Raw genomic sequence first — 19,022 nt, forward strand, 5'->3', positions numbered from 1 at the left:
ATCCCTTCCTGTTCTGTGTTGCCATGCCAGGGGTTGGGGTTTTTGTGAGACTGTGTCTTTGCCTCTCCTACCCATCTTTATGTGGTCTTTTTATCTTTGTTGTATCCTTTTGTTGCTATTCTTTGTTTTGAAGAGCAGTTCATCTACTTTTCATATCTATTTCAGAAGAAAATGATCCATATATAGCTGTAGATTTGGTGTGTTCATGGAAGAAGAAGGTAAGTTCAGGAACTTCTCATCATCACCTAAAACTTCTTCCAAAAATTTCAGTATGAACAGTGCTGGGGGTGAAGTTCAACTTTGAAGAGAGCCAAGTTGTAATGTGTGGGGGCAGAGGATTGTAAATTGCAGATGGGAGTGGGGATTGCATGTGAGATAATTCTGATGTGAGTTGGAAATAAAAAACCACAAAACGTAAAATCCATAATTGTTTAATTAAATTTTAAGATGGAGATGAGGAGAAGGCAGAAAGTAGGGAATCTTGAATGTTGACAGGATTGTAATTCTATTGGCTCTTTACATGCAATTAAAACCTGCCAAAATCTCACCCACTCAGATCTCCCTCCTTTGGCGATTTGATTCTCTGCCAAACTTTGAGTAATAAATAGAATCTGCAAGCCCTCTGAACACAGAACTGCTGCTTTTCAGAGGAGAAATCGAAACAAGATTACACGGTAAGAATAAGACTAACATTCTGGTAGATTTTTTTCTCAGGTTTGGCAAAATAAGATCTTGGGAACCATGGAGAACTATTTTTTATTTTTATAAAGTAAAGGATTAGGCTGAATTGTTGCTATTTATTGCCAAAACTAGTAAAAGTTGATAATAATGATAGTTGCTACTAACTTATAATTCCACTTTGATTTCCTTTGGGTGATTTGGAAAATCATTAATAAATTGCTAAAATTGGTTATTAATAGTCTTTATAGTAAGTTTTTCTCCCCTACCACAAAACTTCATAAAACAAGTTGATAACTGTACTTCCAAGACAAACCTACTCCCAATTGTTTACCAGTGGTTTCAAAAAAGGAGGACAAATAGAAGAACCGAGAGGGGTCATCCCTTCAAAATCATCTACTCAAAAATAAACAATTTTTTGAAAAAATAAGTAATTTACATCCTAAATGACTAAATGGGTAAATTCAAAAGCTTATTAGTTTTGCTACTATTCTTCATTTAGACAATTTCATTTAAAGATTTTTTTTCTCTTTATTTGTTACTGTCTGCCTTGTGGCAATTCTTTTCTCCTTGCACTTTTCTCTGCCTTATCTTTCCACACATGAATACATACCTCCAGACTATTTTAATAAAGAAAATGGCACAAATCCAAAAGTACTGTTGCTTCACAAAGTTGATTCTAGAAGGTCTTTGGAAATTTGAGAGTTTAGGACTAAGTGTGGTTGGATCTTCCTGACCCTCACTCCCTCCTCAGCCCTGTGCTTCTTCAGCTTGAATCATCCCTGTATACTGTGGTCCTATGCCGTTCCCAATATCCCTACCTATTGCTTCTCACATTTGTCTTTAGAATACTTGATGCCCCTCTTTAAATTTTGCCCCAAAAGGGCATGGCTCTGTGTTCAGAAAACTTCAGAGTCCTCTATTTCCCAAAGTTTAGGGTGCTTGAGAAGAATCACATAATTGAGCAGTATGCTTAAATAGTTAACTCTCTGAACAAGCATAACTCTGCAGCTCAAATTTCACATTTTCTCCATTCTTCTCTGAAAGGATCCTAGATTTCCCATGAAACCTTGGCTGGTAGCTACATAAAGCATTTTCTCAGCAATGACCTAGATATTTTTCGATTTCCCATCACTGTTTAGCTTACAATATATACAGCCAGAATGTACCTCTTTCTTTTTCCCATTTATAGAGAGGGAAGAATTCTTAGGAGAATTTTTACTTAGGGTTTGAAACAGGGCTAAAAGTAAGGCAAGAGACTGAGAAATGGAAACTGCCACTCCTGGTTAGGGTCTGCAGAGGGTTAAAGAAACAGAACTTACAACTAACTTCTGGGAATGTGTCTGAGATTCAGTTGTAAAAGGTTCACTCATGGGGGAATTAAATCATTACAAGCAAATACTGTTGGGTGTGTGTATGTGAAGCACAGAAGGGAGAAAAAATAAACACCAAGGAATATTTATGTGAGTATTTGACAGAACAAGGCCTTTTTGGAGATACTCATGCAGAATTAAATCTTTACAGGGAAGGGGCGCCTGGGTGGCTCAGTTGGTTAAGTGTCCGACTTCAGCTCAGGTCACGATCTCGTGGTCAGTGAGTTCGAGCCCCGCGTGGGACTCTGGGCTGATGGCTCAGAGCCTGGAGCCTGCTTCCAATTCTGTGTCTCCCTCCCTCTCTGCCCCTCCCCCGTTCATGCTCTGTCTCTCTCTGTCTCAAAAATAAATAAACGTTAAAAAAAATTAAAAAAAAAAATCTTTACAGGGAAGTACTGCAGAAGGGACAGCATTGGGAGGAAGAAAATTCAGGGAATTTTTATGCCAGTAAATCTGATAGCATGAGGTCATTTTTGGAGATGTGAGTGTGACTGTGCCAAAATCTATGTATCTTTCATTCAACAAGTTGAAATTTTGGCAGACATGGTAAGAATCAAGAGCGTCTGTCAGAATCTTTCTTATTTATGTCACAGCTTATAGCAGGGACATTTAGAAACAAGACCAAAAATAATCTCCTTGAAGAGCAGAAAGAAATCTTAATTCCTTCAAAAAAAAAAAAATGATGCTTGGTTCAAGGACTTCAGGAAATCATGGTAAAAACCTCTAATCTTTTTTTCAGTTTCCCTCTGGGTTCTCTGGTGTTGACATCTGCATGCAAAAGAAAGCTTTAAGAGGAAACAGCCTCACAGGGCAGGCAAAGTTCATTATTGTAGGATAGTTATGGGCAAATAAGGAGTTTGGAGCACTTCCTCCCTGTAACAGACTCCTGGCAGATACTCGCATGCTAGCCTTGTTACTATTGGTAGATCATGCTATATCTGTGAACACTTTTGTTTTTGTTTTTGCTTTAAGAGTGCAATATAGCGTAATAGTAAAAATACACATATTTTTTGAGCCAGACAGGCCTTAAATCCATCATCTATCATTGACTACCTGCGTGATTTTGGATCTTAACTTTCGTGACCCTGAATTTTTTTCCTCTGGTGCAAGATATAAAAATAAACAAACCAATAATAATAACAACAAAAAAAATCCTACCTTAGAGAGGTGTTCTGATACCTATAAAGATAAAGCAAGCCAGAAGTAGTCATTAAAGGTAACTTTATTAATCACTGAACATGTACTAAATGAGTTATTTTCCCCCCATTATCCCATTTAATCCTCAGCACTTCTGTAAGATAATAACATTCTCCATTTATAAAGTTAAACAAGTAAGATTTGGAAAGATTGTACTAACCCAAGATAACGCAGTCAGCAAATTTCAAACCAGAGGTTAAAATCCAGAGTTAAGTCCCATGAAGGAAAAGGACCAAGAAGGAAGATGGATTCCAAACAACTTCATTTAGTATGACCTTAATCTTTTTGTAAAGCGATTTTCAATTCAGTTTCCATGATTTCCAAATACAGAAACATTAGTGAGATGACATTAAAACTTTCCACCTATTTTTTTAGGTCTACATTCATTGCCATCTGAAGAAGTTTCCCTGCCAGCCACCATTTTCTTATGTAACTTTCTTTTGCCATTCCCGTTGGTATTGCCAGAACCCTCAAACTTGGCTGATTGCTTTCACTTTTAATTAGCACAACAGTCTACATCTAATTCCTCTTCACTCTGAACACCTCAAAAATTAGATGATTGCCACAATTTTCCCTCACAATACTAGTGCATCTGAGACATTTAGCAATCATGTTTTGCTCATTACTTCTCTTGAATTTCCTAGCAAAGATTCAATGCTTTCTTAAAGAGTTTGACAGAGGTTCATTGTTTTGCATCTCTGCTGTGTTCAATATCAACCACTCTAACTTCTTAGCCTGTTGCTCTATCAGTGGCAGTAAGAAATGCTATCAAGCAGTTTATATATTTTTTTTCTTAAAGAGAGTGATTTTTAAAAGTTTCAAATGTAATGTAATTTGAAAGAAAGAAAGAAGAAAGAAAGAAGAAAGAAAGAAAGACAGGAAGGCAGGAAGAAAGGAAGAAGGAAGGAAGGAAAGAAGGAAGGAAGGAAGGAGGAAGGAAGGGAAAGAAAGGAAAGAAAGCTACCATACTGTTAATTTTTAAATTTCTCTTAATAATCAAATTTAATATCATCTAATATATGATACAGTTTATTACTAGGTGGCTATTTGGTTGTGAAAAATATCTCTTGGTTTATCCACGGGTGATGATGTTCATGCATGTTCTGATGTTCTGGTATGGCATAAGCAGAAATAAATAAAAGAACCAGCCACATGGAGCATATTCAGCATGCCCGCTGAATATCAGCATTAGAAGGGACTCTCATTCTGATTTTGGACTATACCAGCTAATCTGAGATAATGTGTCAGTGAGGGTGGTGTGGAATATCTAAAGTTTTACATAAGTATTAATAATTTGGCCAGTATTTCTGTAACTATTTGATAGACATATCCCAAACATAGGAGAAAATTCCTATAAAAGTTATGCAAGCAGTAATTTCAATCTTTGTACAAGGAAAAACTTTCACATATTATGAGAAAATATTTACAATTAACTTACGAATATAGGTATTCTGAAATGATAATTTGAACAGAAAACAGTTTTTAGTGCTTTTCTCTTTTGAGCATCATTATGGACTCATGATTTTTGTTGACATTGTTGTAAATTTTCAAACTTAACTTGTTTTGATTAGCTATAATTTTTTTATTGTTTTGACTCAAATTGCCACTATTTGGCACATAGAAGCCTTTTTATGCTGGTTCATTTGCTCTTTTATTAATCACCTTAGAACTCTACAAAATGCATCACTGCTTTCAGGCAACAATTTATTCAGGCTCATCTTGCATGTCTTCTACCTGTAACAGAAACCAGCTATTCTCCAAAGAACTTTGATTTCTTTAGTGGAGAACATTATTAGATTACAAAATATGGGCCCTGGGATATATAGTAGATTATTTCATTTTACTACTGACATTAAATTAGTTCAGTTACAGAGATAGGGGAGAAAATCTGTATATATAAAATCACGAGTTCATTTTGGCAATTTCAATGGAGTTCCAACATCACTTTATTATATACCTACTTGAGTTTTTACCTATTTTACTATGTGATGAGCATGGGATGTTGAATATAAGGGATAAATCATGAAATTCTACACTTGAAAAAAATAATAAAATTCAAATATTTTAATTAAAAATATATTTTTTATTTATACTTTGGCCCAATTGTTTCAGTTTTTTTAACTTTGAAAATGTTAATACCTTATTGACAGTTGTTGTTTTTGCCCCTTTGTTAGCTACATTAGTTACTGGATGATATGAAAACCTGTTTAAAAGTTCACTTTATAAATAGAATGTTAACTTTGTTCAAAGTGTTTACAAGTCATTTCATTTTGTCACTATTTGTCCAAGCACAATGACCAATATGTATATGTATATGTAATTTTCATAATCAATTTTACACACAAATTTAGACAAATTTATACATGTAAAAGTTTTTGGTAAACAAATCCAATTGATGTTTTGCAAAAATAATAATATAATAGTATATTGGCAATCTATAGAATTAATTGTAAAAATAGTAATAACAGTACTGCTATTGGCCATCTGAATTTATTTTTTTTTTAATTTTTTTTCAACGTTTTTTATTTAATTTTGGGACAGAGAGAGACAGAGCATGAACGGGGGAGGGTCAGAGAGAGAGGGAGACACAGAATCGGAAACAGGCTCCAGGCTCCGAGCCATCAGCCCAGAGCCTGACGCGGGGCTCGAACTCACGGACCGCGAGATCGTGACCTGGCTGAAGTCGGACGCTTGACCGACTGCGCCACCCAGGCGCCCCTGAATTTATTTTTTAAAAAGCATCTCAGTTACTTATATGTTTTCAAAATCTTGTCCTGATACAAAATATTTTCAGTTTATCTTTTCTATTTCTGACATACCATGCTTTTTCTCTCATATACAATATGTTATTGTTTATAACATATCGATTTATATATCCATATTATTATGCCATAATTTTTTAAATATAACATTATTTAAATATTAAACTGTTTAGCTGATATGGAAAACAGTATGAAGGTTCCTCATAAAATTAAAAATAGAACTACTATATTATCCTGCAATCCCACTTTTGCATATATATCCAAAAGAATTGAAAGCAAAATCTTGAAGAGATATTTGTACACCCATGTTCAATGCCATATTATTCAAAATAGCCAACAGGTAAAATCAACCCAAATGTCCATTCACCAATAAATGGATAAAGAAAATGTGGTATATACATACAATAGAATATTATTCAATGTTAAAAGAAAGAATCTTGTCAGATGCTACAACATGGATGAACCTTAAGGACATCATTCTAAGTGAAATAAGCCAGACACAAATACTGTATACTATATCAGTCCACTTATGTGAGGAATCTACAGTAGCCAAACATACAGAAACAGAGAGTAGGACAGTTTTGACAGGGGCCTGGGGAAGAAGGAAATGGGGAATTGTTGTGCAATGAATATAGTTTCAGTTTTGCAAGATGAAAAACTTCTAGATACCTGCTGCAGAACAGACCTAGTAAAGCTACTGAAATGCACACTGAAAAATGGTTAGATGATAAGTTTTATGTTATATATATTTTTACTACATTAAAAACTAAAGGAAAAAAAGAACTTTGAGCATGGCAGGGGGAGGGCAGAGGAAATGCTTAAATAATCCAGCTGTATTTAAAGATACGATTAAGACAATGTCCAGAATACATTAGTTGTTTGCCATTTAATTTTAGGATTTAGAAAAAGCCGATGTAGATTACATTTAGGCAAAAAACAAACAAACAAAAAAAAAAACAAAAAAAAAAAACAAAAACAAAAAAACAGCCAAAGAGAATTTGTATCACTTGATATGCTTTAGCTGCAAAAATATAATAATGAATTAGATATGGCTTAAAATATAAGGACACTTGGTGCTTACTTAACAAGAAGTTCTGAAGTGGGCAATACCAGAGTTGGTGCAAAGAATCAAGGACGTCACCAAGACCCAGGCTCTTCTCATCCTTCTACTCTGCCATCCTCAGACTGTCCATGGTCTCTTCCTTTATGAGATATTGTTGGCCCAGCTCTGAGAATTACATCTTCACAGAGGCAAAGTCAAAAAGTCAAAAAGTTCTTACTCCTAAGGAGAAAAATTGTCCCACAAGTCCCAGATACGCCACCCCTTTGTCTCATTGGCAAGATCTGGGTTACATGCCTAGTCCTAGACACTGTTGGCAGATAGGATTGCCATGAATGGTTTATGTTTCTGCATATCTAAATTTTGTCTTTGGTGAAAGAAAAGAGATTTGTCAGCTAAGAAACAACATTCATCCTAGGTAACAAATAACTTCCCAGGTTGTTGACATCCTCTGATTTCTGCAGAACTCAAACCATTTTTCGTTTTTAAGAACTTCTGCAAAGGGCAGTCAAACTCTTTTCAAAGTTACCCTGAGGATTCTGCCTTACTCTGAAAAACACCTGAAAAATCTCTTTTAATCTGATTAATTTTCAATGTTTTCAGGTCAGAAAACTAAGTCTTTTTTTTTCAATATATGAAGTTTATTGTCAAATTGGTTTCCATACAACACCCAGTGCTCATCCCAAAAGGTGCCCTCCCCAATACCCATCACCCACCCTCCCCTCCCTCCCACCCCCATCAACCCTCAGTTTGTTCTCAGTTTTTAAGAGTCTCTTATGCTTTGGCTCTCTTCCACTCTAATCTCCTTTTTTTTTTTTTTCCTTCCCCTCCCCCATGGGTTTCTGTTAAGTTTCTCAGGATCCACCTAAGAGTGAAAACATGTGGTATCTGTCTTTCTCTGTATGAAAACTAAGTCTTTAATCAGGCATATCAGAACCACTTATTTTGTACAAAGAGAAGAAGAGAATGTGTACATTTCCTGTCTGACCATTTTCCAGTCAGCTCAATGCATTCTTAAGCACAGACACTGACACTGCTTTAATTCTTTTTAACCACAATATAGAGGGCTTATTTAATTCTGTCAGTGTCTCTTTGACCACCACATTTAAGAATATGGAATGTGTACATTTTAGAATTCACTGATAGTCTTCTCTTTCCTTTAACTTAAAAAAAAAAATTCATTAACATATAACATACACACACAAACACTGCACAAATCTGACTGTATAGCTTAATGGTTTGTTACAAGGTAAACCAACCTCAGTAATTATTTAAAGAAATAGGAGTATAGAACTCAGAGTCTCCTTATGCCCTCTTCTAGTCACTACTTTCTACCTCAAGAATAGTATTTTACTTTCTAACATCAAACACCACATATTCAATTTGTGGGGTTTTTGAACTATTTACAAATGAATTCATACAGTATATGTTTTGTGTCTAGCTTTTCACTCAACATTATGTTTGTGAGATCCCTCTGTGTAGTTGCACATATGTTTATTCTTATTACTGGTTAGAATTCCTCTAAATAAATGTGTTACAATTTATCTGTTATAATGTAGATGAACATTTTCCATGTTTCCAGTTTAGAGTTATATAACTAAGACTGCTATGAACATTCCCTTACTATGTCTTTTGGCATTTTTATGCCTTTCATATATACCTTCCAAGTAGAATTGCTTGGTCAAAAGTATGCACATGATCAGCTTTAGTGAATGCTACCAAATTATTTCCCAAAGTGGTTGTAGCAATTTATACTCTAATCAGCCATGTATAATTCCATTTGTCCCAAATCCTTGCAAATACTTGATATTTTCTATCTTCTTCATTTTAGCCATTTTGATAGGCGGGCATTATGTCAGTCTGGGGCAGCTAGTAATTTTTCCCCAGACTTGAGTTAGCTAGCAGACACACTTTAGAAAAATATATATCTTCCCTAAGATTGTAATTTTGGGGTTGAGGCATTTGTTTTTTGTGTCCCAGTTGCAAAGCAGCATTAATGGGTGGGGGGAGGAAGAACCATTATATTGTATTTGGGATTCAGGGGGGAAAAAAGTCAGGAACCACTTTTTTTAAGTGTCCTACCTTGGTAGGAAAAAAAAAAAAAAAAAGGATTATTCTCTTAACCCTATGGTCACAAATTTAGTTTCGATAGACTGTGTGGTTGTTTTGTTTTGTTTTATTTTTAACAAACCTACACTTTTATTTATTTGCTTTTCAGTAAATTTAAATCCTTAAGGAGTACAGCATCACAGGGATTCTGTGACTTTAGCAGGAAGGTGACTTTGGAATTTGGCATGACTGTACCACTGTTTCCATGAGCGTGAGTTATTTTTACCAGATTACTAGGATTTTTTAGATTACTAAATTTGTCACCAGGAGTCACTGGGTTGTTCTTTGATTTGTACACATAGATGCATCTCTTGCTTGGTAGAATTCATTTCCATCTCGAGCATAAACACCTTCAATTTTAAGAAGAGCTGTGTGCTCCCTCTGGTTCCAGAGACCCTGCTGATAGCCAGCAAAAATGGCCTTGGACTACAGCCTTCTGTCGTTTTAGGAGTACTGTTCCCAGCAGGTCTCCTCAGGCTCCAAGATGGCAGAAAGAGGTAGTTTTTTTTTCAACGTTTTATTTTATTTTTTTTATTTTTGGGACAGAGAGAGACAGAGCATGAACGGGGGAGGGGCAGAGAGAGAGGGAGACACAGAATCGGAAACAGGCTCCAGGCTCTGAGCCATCAGCCCAGAGCCTGACGCGGGGCTCGAACTCACAGACCGCGAGATCGTGACCTGGCTGAAGTCGGACGCTTAACCGACTGCGCCACCCAGGCGCCCCAAGAGGTAGTTTTTTTATAGACTTTGAACACAACATACTTTAAGAAAGTTTAAAGTATTGTTAAATCATTATGAGCTAACAATAATCCACCCTGATTATTTTTCTTGATTTAAACATTGTTCAAATGATGTATAATTTAACAAAGTATCTGCTTTGTGTAATTTATAGCAAGCATTTGATAAACCAGATCATCTTGAGATTCTGCATGTGACATCAAAATAGTAAAGGCTCATTGGCTGACTGGTTTCTTAGCACAAGGACAATTCTTATCTTCTGGCTGGGTGTCAGGAGTCTGAAACTTATCTTTTGCAACTTATCTTTTATATCTATTTTTGAAACTTATCTTTAGTCTTCATAATGTAGCTAGCAAGCACTTGATTAAAAAGTAGTTGATTTCCATTCTTAAAGAGAAAACTTTTTAAAATGTTTTTCTTATTTTTTTAAAGGAGATCTGCTACATTTATCTTCCACCAATGCAAAGTTTTGTTATCTCAGCTGCTGCTTCAGGCTGCCTTCTCTTGCTTCTAAATTTTAGAGACTTGAGTTCCACTTTCCACATTTCCATAAATATCTGGCTCATCCTTTTAGAAATTCCTCTTGTTATTCCTTAGTTTTCCAAAGCTGCCTTCATATGAAGCCTATTAGTTCCCAGAATCCATTCCAGAAGTATCTAAGTGGCATCCCTGTGCACTGGAAATTGAAGTTAAGTGTAATTTCATTGGCTTTACATATTTATCTGTGGTATCTGGAATAAATGTCTCCTCATCAATGTTTTATGTGTTTTATGTGCCAAGTCGACCTCTTTAGAGCCAAGTTAAAGATACATTACATTTTACTCAGAAGATGTGCTTCAAAATGTAAATCTTTGCCTGTCTAAAACTCATGTATGTTTCTCTTGAATAACAAATGGTAAGTCACTTGATAGAATTTAGGATACTTCCCAAAGACTTGTATCCTTGTTAGGATTTCAAATTTTGAAAATATTAAATTACTTTAGGCTTTGGATTCTGGGGACTATCCCCAGAGTCAAAGCTAATATTAATGGGCAAGTTTTCATCCTTGGTTAAGCAATCTGTTTTGCTTATATTGTTGCCAATTCAGAGATGTTCTTAACACTTGTTGGTACACATTTGCAGAGAATTAGGCAAGACTCAGAAATAAATCTCCCATACATACATATACATAGATGCAATTACTATCTTTTCATGAACAGAGATGACATATTTTAAAATATATACAAATGTTATACACATTTGTCTTGGGACACTAGCTTTGCAAGTTGTCTTCCTTTGTGGATCTAGGTACAAATAAAAATTTAAAAAGTAAAACAAGCCAGGTCTAAAGCAGTGAACTGAAGCAAGACAGATTGTATTTCATCTCCAGTTTTGAGAACTAATTCACAACTTAGTGACTCAAGTCAATACACATTCTGTGGCTTGGCATCTGCTTTTTCCATGTGCATGACTCTGAAAAGCATTTGTCCAGGCTGAGATTTTAGATCTATCTGCTCCCACCTTGTTTTTCTGCCACCTTATACGGAATGCTCTGCCAGAACTATTTTCTGTGACTCAGCTTTAATTACATCTTCTAAAACCTTCCTCATTATTTAATGGATTTCTTTAATTTTTTAAACTTGCTTGGGATTCTTAGATCTGAGGATTGGAGTCTTTCAATAATTCTGGAAACTTCTTAATCTTTATTTACCTTCAAATATTTTCCCTTCCCTATTTTATCATCTTCTTCTAAAATTCCAAATAGATACACATTAGATTGTCCAATTCCGTCCTTCAAGTTTCTCACCCTCTTTTTCATATTTTCCATCTCTATGTGTCTTTAAATTGTTTTCCAATGAATATTTTCAGATATATTTTCTAATTCATGATTCTTCATCTAATTCACTATGTGTAATCTGCCATTTAATCTGCTATTTAATGAAGCTTTAATTTCAACATTGTATTTTTTATTTCTAGATATTCTATTTGGATCTTTTTCAACTCTAAATTTTCCTTATTCATTTTTTCAATATTTTTAAAACTCTACCTAAAGATATTAAAACCAGTTGTTCAATATGTCATTTCTGATTGTTCTAATACATGAATCAATTTTCAGGTTGGCTTCTGTTGTCTGTTCCTTCTGTGGCTTTCATCATGTTGCCAAGTATTTTTATTTGTTTTATAAATCTTGACTGCAAACTATTCATTTGCCCTGGAAATTTTTCTGTGTGGATGAATACTTTATGGCTTGGGCTGCAGCTGAGTTCATCAAGATAGGATTTGTGTTTGCCTTTCCCATTTGTCTTGGGATCCTACCAACCTGAAACTATTTGATATTTAATTCTCTATTTCAGGCTTTTGGAAACACACAGGTAGTGTGATTTCAAACTACAAACCCATGTGGGGGCTGACTTTTCGTGAGGAATCATCCTCAGAAGAATGATTTTCCCTCCATCTAGTGCCAGAGCTTCCTAGCAGTCCCCTTCTGCAGGTGAGGTTTATTTATCTCAACCACCCTTACACTTCAAGTGTAGCCGTTTTGGTGTTCAGATTTAGGCCATGCAGTTTCCTATTAGGATCCCCATTTTAGGCATATCCTGGAATTTATCTCCTGGGCCCTGAACTTCATGTAGTTGTCTAACCTGTCTCTAGAATATAGTAGATGAATTTAGGAAAAAGCCAAGGTTTCTTGTCTCCCAGTATTTTGAACACTATACATTCTTTACTTTCATTCCAGTTCAACAAATGAGTTTGAAAGATTTTTTAAATATTTCTTTCAACATTTTAGTAGTTTTAGTAAGGAGGATTGGTCATAATAACTAATCCACCATCATGCTGAAAAGAGAAGTCTCTGGTTAGTTAACATTATAATGAGCAAATATTAAAAATTTAAACATATGAACAACATTTATATTAGTAAATTACTGATTTTTCAAATCCTTTTGGGGTTTCTAAGCAATATTTCTTTTTCAGACAAGGTTTCTACTCATGAAAAAGTTTTGAAAATTCCCTCTTCCAGCCTTAAAGTATAATGGTTTCTTCTTATGATGTTGCTAAATCTCCTCACCAACAAGACCACCAATGATGGTATACGAATTGGACTTTAGCCTCACTCTCCCTTTACAGGGTTAAATAATCCAGGTGTTATGGATTTAGGCCATATTCTCACCCCCTTAATTTGTTTTCTTGTAGCAAAATATTCTTGACCAAGTATACTTTAAGCAGAAACCAACTATGGGTAAGGAGTTTCTGCTCTGGTGTGAGGGATCGGGGGGAAGATGTGAAATCCAAAAGAAACGCCTTTCTAGAGCCCCTCATGAATTCTGAAAACATTTGCTTCAGGTTTTAGCCAAGGGACCTTGGGCAACTTACTTGACCCTTCTGTGCCCCAGTTTCATCACCTGTAAAATAGGGAAAATAACAGTATACTTTTGACAAGATTGCTATGATAATTGAATTAGTTAACTATATAAAGCATGTAGTACAATACTTAGCACATAGTAAACACTATACAAGGGTAAATTTCTAAAAACACAGAACTTTTAACTCTGCATACTCCTATTGCATTTTTTATGCTCCACTAAATTTTTACAAAATTCATAATTTGTATATTATTTGTCCAGCTTAGTTAAAATTTTTTTTAAGTAAACAAAAAAAGATCTCAACTTTAAACCTCAGAATTAACTAAAACCAAAGACGTATTTGTTCCATGTTGTTTCTTTCCCATACATTGCTTTCCTCTACACTTAAAAGCTTCCTGAATCCATAAAAAAGAAAATAGATACTACAGACTCTATAGACTTCCTCTTTCCCTATAATTTTGCCCTAAGACACAATGTACCCAAATCAATGGCTTAACTGGATTTCAGATCTGCCTTTGCCAGGACATGACCCCAGGTTAGTTAATTGCCCCCTTGTCTAACCCCATTATGCTATTTGCTGTAAGGTAGTGGAAGGAGAAGAGGAGGGTACAGGGCTGAAGCAGAACTTGTGCAGTTTTCTGAGGCTGACATCTTTTGGGTGGGCAATGGGCTGGTGCAGCTGCTGGTATTGAAGAAGCAGGCCCAGAGAAAGGAGAAGGAAGAGGCTGAAGTGGAATCCTGTATAGGAGCACAGGAAGGAGTCAAAGGGATAGGAAGACACTGGCTTTCATGCACCCTCTTCATTTTTGAGAAGAGGAAACTAAGACCGAGAGAGCTGAAGAGCCCTGCAGAGAGGGAGCAAATCTTGAATGTAAGCTTAGGAATGGAGGTCATTCTTCTTCTGTTTCTTCAAAAATTGTTAAAGATTTGGTTCAACACGTAGCTAGATCTCTAAAGTATGTGAGACATGGGGAGGGTCACTGGAGGGGAATAAAAACAATACATTGAACTGAACAATTTGAAATGTTTGGCCACACTAAAACCACAGGGCCATAGACCAAACAGAAAGTCAGCTTCTTTGAATGCTTTAGAAAGAGCATTGACCCAAGAACAAGAAGACCTGGGTTTCATTAGACTGAGTCATATAAAACTGTCATCTTTGTAGGTCAAAATGTAGTAGTGCCAATTCTATCCTGTTCAACTCACAGTTCCAGCTCTACCACTCAGTAGATGTTTGGGATTTGGACAAGATCTCCACATTTCTTCAGTGGGTAACACCTGCCTTACCTATTTTTTCGGGTTTTTGCAAGGACAGATCCAAAGTACACAACATTTACTGAGTGCCTGCTATCAATAACTTCTTGGGAAACAAAGATGACTAAGGTACAACCCTTATTTCTAAGGAGCTAGCATTCCAGCAGAAGATATAGGAAAACTAATTTAGTTGGATATGATAAGCAAGTAAGAAAAGGAAGCAATAAATTCTGTTTGATTGTGGGTGGTTAGGGAAATGAAGGCATTTGAACTGGGCTCTAAGGGTTAAATAGAAGCTTCCCAGGCAAAGAGGAAGAGGCATCTCTAGCAAGAGGAACAGCTTGTACAAAGGCATGGAGGTATACAAGTGTGTGGTGAATTGAAGAATAGTAAGCAGTCCAATGGGTATAAAATGTACAGTGTGTCTGTGTGGGAGTAGGGGGGTTACTGTTGTGTGAGGCTACAAAGGTTGAAGGGGTAGGTAGTGTCAGTGAATAAAAATGACTGGGTAAGAATGCATCCAGGAATACTGTGGGAAAGCATAGAAGTGCTTTACAAATGCTAAGTAAAGAACAAAAGAAAGTTTTCCTAAAATCTCAACATCCCTCCCCTCCTGTCACAAGGAGTTCTGCTTGAATCATATACTGATTTGCCAAATTTCTTTGTAGTGTTTCCTCTCCTTGGGAGAAATGTTCTCTCCTGGGTCCAGGTAAGAGGCGTGTAGAAACTTTCAGAGTGCCAGGGAGTCAGGGACAGGAAGTGATTCAGTTTGAACAAGGACAATGCTATCTCATTGTTCCCCAAATTTCAACCTCCCCTTCTGCGACATCACTTTTTCTGACCTCCCCCAAGAAAGAAGTGAAACCACTATACCCAAGGGAACAGAGGATAATGTGATCACCCTCCCATCTCACCCTCTCCCTCCTGCTCTCCTGTGAAATCTCCCAGAATGAAATCATATAGCGTTGTCAAACTTAATCATTCTCCCCATTTCCTGTCCCTCCTACCAGCCAAGACAAGTTGTGGGGCACTGTCTTCTTCCAGTAATTTTCTAGTACCCAACAAGAGTTTTGATGACCCCTCTATACCTTCATAGACCTTCTGCTCATGCAAAAGTATGTAAGCTTTACAAGGTGGTGAATGGAATTTAAAACCCAAAATTTAATTTCACCTCATTTTACCAACGGTTCCCATGGAATAAGAGAAATAACCAGATGGACTTAAGTTCAGATCCTAGCTTTGCTACTTACTAGCTATGTGGTCTTTTGCAACACACTTAATCTCTTTGAGTCTCTATTTCCTAAATTTTAAAATGGCACTCAAATACCAGGGTCATGGTAACAATTAGAGATAACATATGTAAAGCATCTGGCCCACAGATTTCCAAGACACTGTAAGTGCCATCACCATTATCATCACCACCACCATTATTAAGAGCTTGAACTAATGCAGACTCCTTGCTGATTTCATTTCTTTCCTCTTCCTACCCTCCATCTATTCCTTATATGACAGCCAAAGCAGTCTTTAAAACATGAAAACCAAGTCACATCCCATATTACTTAAAAACCCTTCATTGGCTTCCCACTGAATTTTGAATAAAATCCAAGCTCCTCCTTCTGGTCTCCAGGGCCCAGCCCTACCTGGCTTCTGTCCTCTTCTACTGCCAACACCATTACATTATACTCTCCTCATTGTCCACTGTGCTCCAACCATACTAGCCCTCTCATTTCCAAATATGACAAATTCTGTAAGACCCTTTGACCCTGGGGTTTTCTCTGCCCAGAAAGCACTCTCTGTCCCCTCCCTTCCATATATTCTTCACACCCTTGGAGTGCAACATAAATGCCACTTTCTGTGACCACACTACTTTAATACTACTGTTTATCTTCTTTACCAGCCTAGTTCTTATTTATTTATTACTGTTTATAAATGATTTATTTGTGGGGTCATGATACTACCATTCATGAGTTCGAGCCCCACTGACAGTACACAGCCTGCTTGGAATTCTATATCTCCTTCTATCTACCCCTCCCCCGCTTGTGCACACACTGTCTTTTTCTCTCTCTTTCTCTCTCTCTCGGTCTCTCAAAATAAAAATAAACTTTAAAAAATAAAATAAAATAAATGATTTATTTGCATGATTATTTGTTCAACATCTATTTCTCCAAAAGAGAGTGAACTGCAGGAGGCAGGAAAAACTTTGTTTTGTTCACTGCTATACCCCAGCACCTAACGCAGCACTAGACAAGTGTTTGAGTTATTACTGTTGTTATGATTACTCGGCAGCACTCTGTGGTATAGTATAGACATGTACAAATCCAACATCATTTGGGACTTTTCTTGGGATATTAGGAGGGCAGAATTTCTTTACAATGATTACTAGGCATGTTTCTTTTCTTTCTTTCTTTAAAAAAATTTAATATTTATTTTTGAGAGAAAGAGACAGAGTGAGAGCAGGAGAGGGGCAGAGAGAATAGGAGACACAGAATCCAAAGCAGGCTCCAGGCTCTGAGCTGTTAGCACAGAGCCTGATGTGGGGCTCAAACTCAAGAACCAAGAGATCATGACCTGAGCCTAAGTTGGACACTTAACCCACTGAGCCACCCAGATGTCCCAAGACTTTTTTTTCCCCCCAAAGCATTTAGCTCCTTCTAGGGCATCAAATATTGAACTTTATATTTTGTATTCCAAAATTTCCATGATTAGCATGTATTTTTATTTATTTTTTTTAATTTTCTTTTTCAACGTTTTTTATTTATTTTTGGGACAGAGAGAGACAGAGCATGAACGGGGGAGGGGCAGAGAGAGAGGGAGACACAGAATCGGAAACAGGCTCCAGGCTCCGAGCCATCAGCCCAGAGCCCGACGTGGGGCTCGAACTCACGGACCGCGAGATCGTGACCTGGCTGAAGTTGGACGCCCAACCGACTGCGCCACCCAGGCGCCCCTAGCATGTATTTTTAATAAAAATTTCTTATAAACTCTACATGTTAATGACAAGCGTCTTCACAAGAAATCAATCTAATCAAATGAATTTATTTTACAAGTAAAATTCACAATCAGGAAAGAAAAGCCAACAGCCAACTTAACATTATAAAGGGTATTGGTATTTTAAAAAAAGGAAATTGCTTATCAAAGGGCATTGCCTGACATATGAGAGGTGGTTGGTAATTCAATAAATGATTTTCCAGTTGATCAGATGTAGATAAGAAGACACAGTGAAATGAAAATTTTCGTGCAGTGTCCCATGGGTTAATGGGGTTGGAATACATAGTCCTTGGCAAGTAATGGGCACTTGATATTTGTTGAATGTGTAAGTTTCTGGAAGACTGCCAGGCAAAGAGACAAACATAACACTGCAGTTTGAGAAATGACTACATTTCATACATTTTTGTTGTTGCTCAGATGTGAATCACCAACTAATGAATTTCCATGCAAGATATTATTTCTTCATAGATTAAAATCTTCTTTCAGGTTGTTTGGGTTTTTTTTTCTTTCATAATTTAAATATGTGTCATTTCCTCTGGAATGTCATCTCCCTCCTTTTTTTCCTTAAAAAGGTCCTTCTATTTTCCTTTATTAACTAAAATGCAGCTTCCCTTGGTGACACCACTATTCTCAAAACCCACACCCTTTCTTTGTGTGCCCATCTCCCAGGGACAATAGAGAAGTGACACATTTCTTATTTTTTACTGCTCTTGCTAACCCTCACCATGGGTCCAACTACCTACTTATGTTAATTCCTTTCCATTCAGGTTGATAGAGACCCTAACGTCCTTTTCTGTTTGATGGGGCCTCTATTGAGGTCACCTTTGGTGACTCCAGTGCCTGTTTTGATGAGTCTTTAATATTCTTCTACAGTTCACCTGCAAAAGCTAATCTTGACTACCATTATCATCAGAACTTTGCAATCTCCAAGATAGAGAACATTCCTCGGAATTCCCCCAAATTCCTCAGTTTACAAACAACCTCCAGTCTTTCTACTTCTCCCACTCCAATTTTTAAATTCTTTGTAAAATAACTTTTTTTTTTTAATTTTTTTCAACGTTTATTTATTTTTGGGATAGAGAGAGACAGAGCATGAACGGGGGAGGGGCAGAGAGAGGGAGGCACAGAAACGGAAACAGGCTCCAGGCTCTGAGCCATCAGCCCAGAGCCTGACGCGGGGCTGGAACTGACGGACCGCGAGATCGTGACCTGGCTGAAGTCGGACGCTTAACCGACTGCGCCACCCAGGCGCCCCTGTAAAATCACTTTTTAAATTGTGGTAAACTTTACCATTTTAACCATTCTATGTATACAGTGCAGTAGCATGAAGTACATTCATATTGCTGAGTAACCATTACCACAATCCATCTCTAAAACATTTTTCATCTTCTAAAACTGAAACTCGATATCCATGAACAGTGGTTCCCCATTTCTTAGTAAATTCTTTTTTACATTCTCTAAGGAACTGTTTCAGACTTTTCCTACTCATCCTCAGAAATTAAAACACATGTTTACTTCTCTT

At 36.7% G+C, this 19,022-nt stretch overlaps 1 protein-coding gene across 11 annotated transcripts in view; it reads left to right on the top strand.

Moving 5' to 3' along the window:
* The first annotated feature begins 603 nt into the window (after positions 1–603).
* Positions 604–19,022, top strand: part of IL33 (interleukin 33) — a 39,850-nt gene continuing 21,431 nt past the window's right edge. For 2 of the 11 annotated variants that reach the window (XM_086685219.1, XM_086685222.1), the window contains exon 1: positions 604–674. The gene's annotated coding sequence lies outside the window, so the exon portion shown is untranslated. Of the gene's footprint in view, positions 675–11,930; positions 12,388–19,022 lie in introns of those variants that run through there. The other 9 variants (XM_086685220.1, XM_086685221.1, XM_086685216.1 and 6 more) reach the window with 7 other exon arrangements.

This window comes from Puma concolor, chromosome D4 (genome assembly GCF_028749965.1).
Source record: "Puma concolor isolate L17-30 chromosome D4, mPumCon1.1.hap2, whole genome shotgun sequence".
NCBI classification, from domain to species: Eukaryota; Metazoa; Chordata; class Mammalia; order Carnivora; family Felidae; genus Puma; species Puma concolor.